The sequence below is a fragment of the Capsicum annuum genome, chromosome 3 (assembly GCF_002878395.1).
Source record: "Capsicum annuum cultivar UCD-10X-F1 chromosome 3, UCD10Xv1.1, whole genome shotgun sequence".
Lineage (NCBI taxonomy): Eukaryota > Viridiplantae > Streptophyta > Magnoliopsida > Solanales > Solanaceae > Capsicum > Capsicum annuum.
The window spans coordinates 263,956,718-263,964,324 of NC_061113.1; the positions used below are offsets into that span (position 1 = coordinate 263,956,718).

Consider the following 7,607-nt stretch of genomic DNA (forward strand, 5'->3'; position numbering starts at 1 on the left):
AGACCTCCTGTGGTCGCTTTTGTTCATTTACTGAAAAATTAAAATGCAAAATAGCAACCTCATGAGGTCTCTTTTCTGCAAAAAAAAAAAAATAGATGGCATAACAACTTTTATAGATACCCGTCATTTAATTCAATTCAATAATATGTATAATCTAATCAACTAAATCGAACTCCAAGAGCTCACACCAATCAAAACACCACCACAATCCAATGAACACTAAATGAAAATCAACTTAGAGTACCTTGAAATTGAACGAAAAAACATAGTAGTCAAGTTATTCATACAATAATACTATTGATTAGACTAATTCAAAGCTCTCATGCATTAAAAAAACTTAATAATTTAAATCAACCATCATAAGGTATATAGTTTAGATTATCTAACACAACACTCAACTTTAACACATAATAATCCTCATCATTTTCATCACTGCTGGGCTCCTCAGTCACATCTCTGTATTGACCATATACTCCATGTAAAATAGGTAGAGAGGAGGAGGGTGAACTGCATCACCAGGACAAGGGGGAATCTCCCCCCCCCCCCCCCCCCCCCCACCACCAAGAAAGTAATGCATCAAATTGGGCCTTCATTCCCACATATTGTATATCCCTTTGCCTTTCCTTTGCCTGTGCGGCCTTAGCTTCATTAGATAACTTAGCTATCTGTTGCTTCAAAGCCAAAATCATTTTCCTTAACTCATCATCCTGTTGACTCATCATCCTGGAAGCTACTGAGGCCTTCTAGTTCCGAATGAAATTCACGAAAAGTTCATTGTGGCAAGCCATAAGCATACTCATACCTACTCGGACTACCAACCGCATCTAACCATATTCTCTCATTCTACTCTTGGCTAAGTGGAAGGTCTTGACTATCATCTGACAGAGTCCTACGAAAATCCTCTATGGATTGCAAATATCGATCTAGAACTTAATGATAATAACATTAGAATATAAATTTAGAAAATAAAGTACTATTATTAGAAATAGAGGCTTACATAGGTTAGTTGAGCTCGTGGCTCAACCCAAATATCAGGATCTACATTCTGTATTGGTTGAATCCGTAGCAAATACACTGTATCTGCCTCTGGCCGTTGCTCCCCCAATTACAACTGTCCTGTATCGCAAGAGTTAATAAGAATAGTCCAGGTTGATAGAGGACTGATTTTCATTTCGAGGACAAACTAGTGACATTATATTTTAAATCTTTATGAATGACAATTGTTTTCGTAGGCACCAGCGCACCAAATCCTCCCTAAAACTATTGACACCATTACTCATTGACCATACTCGATATATCCCTTGCTACCACACAATGCAACAACTAGTGTTTTGCATTTCTTCCCTTGCTTTACATAGAAAGCATCTATTGTAAAGTTCAAATTCTCTCTTCGTTAAGTTGACTTTTGCATAAGCAAGCTTCATGCACCACTATCCAGCTAAAACAAATTACTTAGGTTGGAGGTTTAGTCATCCATATCTTTTTTTACAGCAAGTGTTTTGCATTCTTTGCCTCGGCTTTACATAGAAAGCATCTATTGCAAAGTTTCTATCCTCGTCAAGTTGTCTTTTGCATAAGTAAGCTTCATGCACCACTCCAGATGACAGAGAATGCAGAACAACAAATTCATCAAAGTCAAAACAGATAAAAACTTCAGCATGCCTCCATTATAAACGTAATAAGTCACTAAGTTTCAGTCAATACCAAGGAAGTATCGAATGTGTATCATTACAAAAACTCAGTCTTCACTCTTCCATTATAAATGTGGAAAACTTTTCCATGGTGGTCATCGTCTTGTCGAGGGATTTCTTAAAAAAGTAGCTTGAGCTAAGAAGAATACTTTAGTTTTATCTTTGGTGTAGTTTTCTGTTTACAATATAGATGTTACTTGTCTCAAAAAACAAGTATATTTCAATTTTCAATCTTGACAAAATCAAATAAAATAAATAGGAAAACTAAATAAAACAAGATGTTAAGGAAGATTCCCAGTTAAGTTTTTCAGTAAAAAATAGCAAATGAAAACAATTTAATATGTAGTAGTAACTAGTTCCTATGAAGCAACATCACATCAAAACTTATTAAAAAAATTTCACAACTGGTGTACCTAAAACTGGATGCAGCAGCACAAATTTAGCTCTTTTAAAATAGTCAAGATAGCAACCAAATGCCCATCTCCTACAAAATCCACCTAATCTTAAAACTACTACTAATCAGTAGCACTGGAGTAGCAACACCATAGCAAACACAAGCTACCAAGAATTCAATTCAAGTAATTGAAAAGGGAAAGAATGATTCAATAATTAAGTCATGACACGTCTACACAAAAGGTTTCATTATTAAGGGTTCTCTAACATTGACATTCTTTACTACCAATCTAATGAAACCAATTTAAAAGGTAGTAATTAAATTTCTCTATATGTTACAGTATTAGTTAAATTGATAAGCCCTTAGTAAGAAGTGAATCAGTCTTCTTGTTTTGTTCTCTCTTGAAGACTCTACTTGAACTAGAACTAGTACATTACTCCTCTGATCTTCTTGTTTTGCTCTCTTTTGGTTGTGTTTTATATACATGGTACTTTAAATTGATCAAATTTTCCAATATTCAAGGAAAACAACAATTTCTCTACTTGCTCAGCAATCAAATAAGGTGGGAGACTATATTGCTTGGACTCTCTAAAATGGTTTCTACACCTGTGTTGGATCCTCAAAAAATATAGTACTTTTGGAGATTTGTTATGCACCCATCGGTTATTTTGAGGAGTCTGAACAACATAGGTGGGAGATACTACTCATACTTAGAAAGTGGGAAAGTTTCCTAGTTTCACTACATGTTTATACCTTCAGATCTTCAACTGAAGTCCTTGTAGAAAATTTATGCCTCAGATGTAGATTAAAAATCTATCGGAAAAGGGTCAAGAATACCCTTCAAGTATTGAAATTGGGTCAAAAATATCCTTCGTTAACCTATTGGGCCAGAAATACCCTTCAAGTATTGAAAATGGTTCAAAAATACCCCTCCATCTACCTCTATGGCTCAAAAATACCCTTGCAACTAACGATTTTTAAAAATCATAATTAAAAATTCAAAAAAGGGTCAGAAATACCCTTTTAAGTATTGAAATTGGTTCAAAAATACCATCCATCCACCTTTATGACTCAAAAATACTCTTGCAACTAACGATTTTCTTAAATCATAAATATTTTTTTTTAATATACGTGGCAGCTTTCATTTGGTTGAAACTAAATTAATTTAAATGTTATATTCAATCCGGCCTCAACTCAAGCTTTGGGTGGGGTGGGGTGGGGTGAGGTGGGGTGGGTGATTTTGAGTGGTATAAGCTTTGTAATTTATTTTCCCTACTTTGATTAGGGAAGTTATTTTTCTTAGTTTGAAATTTAGAATAAATATGTTTTTTAGGAAAAATATTTTTCAAAATTTTTAGTCAAATGAACATTTTTGTTCGCACCGAACCCATCCTTAAAAGCTTGTAATGGTGAGGTAATTCTTTTTCTGGTAGTTCTAGCGTCAGCATAAGAGAACACCCCAACGTTCATGGTTAATCAAAGTTTTACATCAAAATCTCTTACCTATTTTTTTTCTACAAATGGCCTTAAATAATTAATTATCATTTAACTCGACAAATTAGAGCTGTGGAGGCAAACTCTGGAGTCTAAAGGGTTCAGGGTGAGCAGAACCAAGACAGAGTATGTGGAATGTAAGTTTAATGACGTAAGGCGAGAGAATGAGGTAGTGGTGAGGCTAGAAGCGCAGGAGGTAAAGAAAAGGGATAAGTTCAAGTACCTCGGGTCCGTGATCCAGAGTAACGGTGAGATTGACGAGGATGTCTCGCACCGTATCGGGGCGGGATGGATGAAGTGGAAACTTGCATCGGGGGTGCTGTGTGATAAGAAGGTGCCGCCCAAGCTTAAAGGTAAATTCTATAGGGTGGTAGTCCGTCCGGCCTTGCTGTATGGAGCGGAGTGTTGGCCAGTTAAGAACTCCCACACCCAAAGAATGAAGGTGGCAGAAATGCGGATGTTGCGCTGGATGTGTGGACTGACCCGAAGGGATAGAGCTCGGAATGAGACTATCCGGGAGAAGGTTGGTGTGACTTCAGTGGAGTGTAAGATGCGGGAAGCACGATTGAGATGGTTCGGACACGTGAAGAGGAGGGGCATGGATGCCCCGGTCCGTAGGTGTGAGAGGCTAGCGTTGGATGGTTTTAGACGGGGTAGGGGTAGACCGAAGAAGTACTGGGGTGAGGTGATTAGGCGGGACATGGAACAGTTACAGCTTACCGAGGACATGACCCTAGATAGGAAGGTCTGGAGGACGCGAATTACGGCAGAGGATTAGGGCCTGTTCGGGTCGCTAATGTAGGGAGGTAATTGGTGGGGGTGTATTCCTGGTCTGATTCCGTATTCAATGTTCTGTTCCGTGTTCCGTGTTCTATGTTTGTTACGAATCTGTGTGCTTTCCTCTGCTTTATATTCCTGCATTCCTGCTTTACTCTGTTTTATATTCCTTATGGCTGCAGTATCTATGTTATGTCATCTGCTTCTGTGCTGTACTATGTGTTTGTTTGATATCTCGTAACTTGAGCCGGGGGTCTTTCGGAAACAGCCTTTCTACTTCATCAGAGGTAGAGGTATGGACTGCGTACATCTTACCCCCCCCAGACCCCACAAAGTGGGAATACACTGGGTTTGTTGTTGTTGTTTGTAACTCGTGTGGAATTGGTTTATATTAATTATATTCTTCGTTATACAATTTCTTATTATTTTAACTTTCACCTGAAATATTATACTAGTAGATTGCGATGATTCTTTATAAAGGGAATTGAATGTACTTCATAGTTATATTCCCTGCCCCAGAAAAAGTAACATGCATCTTTAAGGTTAGATTTTGACCATGTTATAGAACAGTAATGTCAAATAATGATACTGTATATCCTCCGTTTTAATTTATTTATTTAATTATTATTTACATAAGATATTTTAAATTATTAATTATATTAAATCTTTTAATAGTGCAATTATTTTATGAACATAATTTTTAATATATAAATTTTATTATAAAAAACTAAAAAATTTATATCCAAATTCACATTAAATATTAATTAGTTTGATCATTATACTTCGATAAACAAAGAAACAGAGGAATGGATAACAGTTACAAGATTTGTCGTTTGCATGAAAGAGTAAAATTACTGAAAGTACTGGTATTTTATTTACTATATATATTCTCCACAAGCACGGATTAAAAAATGCTTTCACAAAGTTTATATTGTCTCGTTTTGCCATTATATTAAAGCCTAGCATTGTTGACGTTGGGGCAACCTTTATACGGTTTGAATCGGGTAGTTTGAGTTGGGGTTGGATTGGATATAACATTTTAATTAATTTAGTTTCAACCAAATGAAAGGTGTCACATATTTTTTTTAAAAAAATTATTTATTATTTAAGAAAATCGTTCATTGCAAAGGTATTTTTGAGTCATAAAGGTGGATAGATGGTATTTTGAACCAATTTCAATACTTAAAGGGTATTTCTGACCCTTTTTTGAATTTTTAATTATGATTTTTAAAAATCGTTAATTAAAAGAGTATTTTTGAGCCATAAAGGTGGATGGAGTGGTATTTTTGAACCATTTTCAATACTTGAAGGGTACTTTTGGCCCAAAAGGTTGACGAAGGATATTTTTGACCCAATTTCAATACTTGAAGGATATTTCTCACCCTTTTCAAAAAATCTATTTCGTGTACTCATTTGGTATACTTTTAAAACACTAATTTTAACAGAATTCAAACAACAGACTAAAGAACACATAGAGCTAATATATAGCGAAATTCAAAATGCTAGCACAAATTGAAACCCAATTTAGTTAAAAACATAACCAGTCATTGTAAATTCGAAATCATTAGTTCTTAAATTATCATAAAACAAAAATAGGATAGATCAAAACTGACTGTGTTTCCCATATAAACCCTTTTCACTTACCATTCTAAAACCACCATATACCAGCAAAAAGTATTAAATCTTAGAACAAAAAATGCAAAAACACAAAATAAATAGAGGTATCATACTGAATCTGTAACTCAAATTAAGATGAAAGAAATCAACAAGGCATATAAAGCATAAACACAATTCTGAAATAAGTCAACAAAATCCCTAACGATTCATTCACATTTTGAAAAAAATGTGGAAAAAATGAAAGAGACCCAAAACATTCATAGATTCAAATTCTATTATATACATAAATAAAAGAAAAAATTGCAGCCTTACTTGGAATGGAAGGACTGGGCGAGAGAGCTATGTCGGAAAAGCATGAAAAAAATTAAACAAGAGTTCAAGAATTCACACTTACTTTTGTTAAAATTATAGTGACCTCACGAGGTCGCAATGTTTAAAATTTTATCCCCAACTTTATATTTTATTATTTTTTATTCATTATTTTGGCGCTAACTTTTTTTGCATTTATTTTTCAACCTCTTGAAGTCTCTAATATTGTGTAGCTAAATTTTTTAATTATTTACCGACTTCATGAGGTCTCCTCATTTTTTAAAAAAGTTAAAAATAAATTGAGGAAAAAAAGAGACCTCATGAGGTCTCTTATTTTCGACCTATTTTTGAGGTCTCTTATTTTCGACCTATTTTTGAGGTCTCTTTTTTTTTGTCTCTTTTTACAGCTTTTTTAGTTTTTATACATTGTTTGATTTGATGTATAAGAAATAATACATCTTACATAATTTCTATAAAAGAAATGTTTGTTTACCAAAATACCTTTTGATTTTGTGCACTTTTTTGCAATAAAGTTCTTTTGTCATCTCAAACATAATTAGTATTATGGAACTAGTATATAGAGGTTTAGGATTAATTGCAAATCTTTCGTCTTTGCACATGAAATGTTACGGTGACGGATTAACATAGTCGAAATAAAAATAAAATATAATATGTAAACTAATAAATAGTCTCAATATTTTTAATCTTTTTAAAGATCCTCGAAGCAAAACAAAAATATGTTACAGCTATTTAAATCAGCTATTCATTGTTGTAAATTAAAATGGTGGGAAAAGAAATTGTGAAGTGTTTTGAAAAGATTCACTATTGCAAATTAAAATGTCGGGAAAAGAAATCGTGAAATATTTGAGAGGGAAATTGAGGGGTATGAAAGTCATTTAATAAGTTAATGCATGTGTTTAAATTCTTTATATTACTAATACATAGAAAATAGAGTGTATTACTAATACATACTTTAATACACAATAGAGTGTATAACTAATGCTTGCATTAGCTATACATAGACAAAAAGATGTACCAAATAATGTACTAATAATACACATTAACTAATACCTGCATTATATTTTTCAATACACTCTACCAAATGATCTCTAAGTGATTATGCAAGATGCAGTCATAGTTGACTAAGGGTGACAAATAGGGGCAATATTAGAAATACTCTCTCCATTTTAATTTATGTGTCATTTTTCAATTTTTAAAATTCAAATAAATTTATTTTTTATCATAATTTTTCATATATTTTTAAAATATTTTGAACTGTCAATAATTGAAATATCCCAATCAATTTAAGGAGTTATCTATGTATT

General features: G+C 33.5%; 1 long non-coding RNA gene across 1 annotated transcript; it reads right to left on the minus strand.

Moving 5' to 3' along the window:
* Positions 1–224: 224 nt before the first annotated feature.
* On the minus strand, positions 225–6,394 carry LOC124897234. The gene is made up of 3 exons (XR_007053964.1): positions 6,286–6,394; positions 998–1,116; positions 225–923 (listed from the first exon to the last, which is right to left on the minus strand). It is a non-coding gene; the product is annotated as an uncharacterized LOC124897234 (long non-coding RNA).
* Between the last annotated feature and the right edge of the window lie 1,213 nt (positions 6,395–7,607).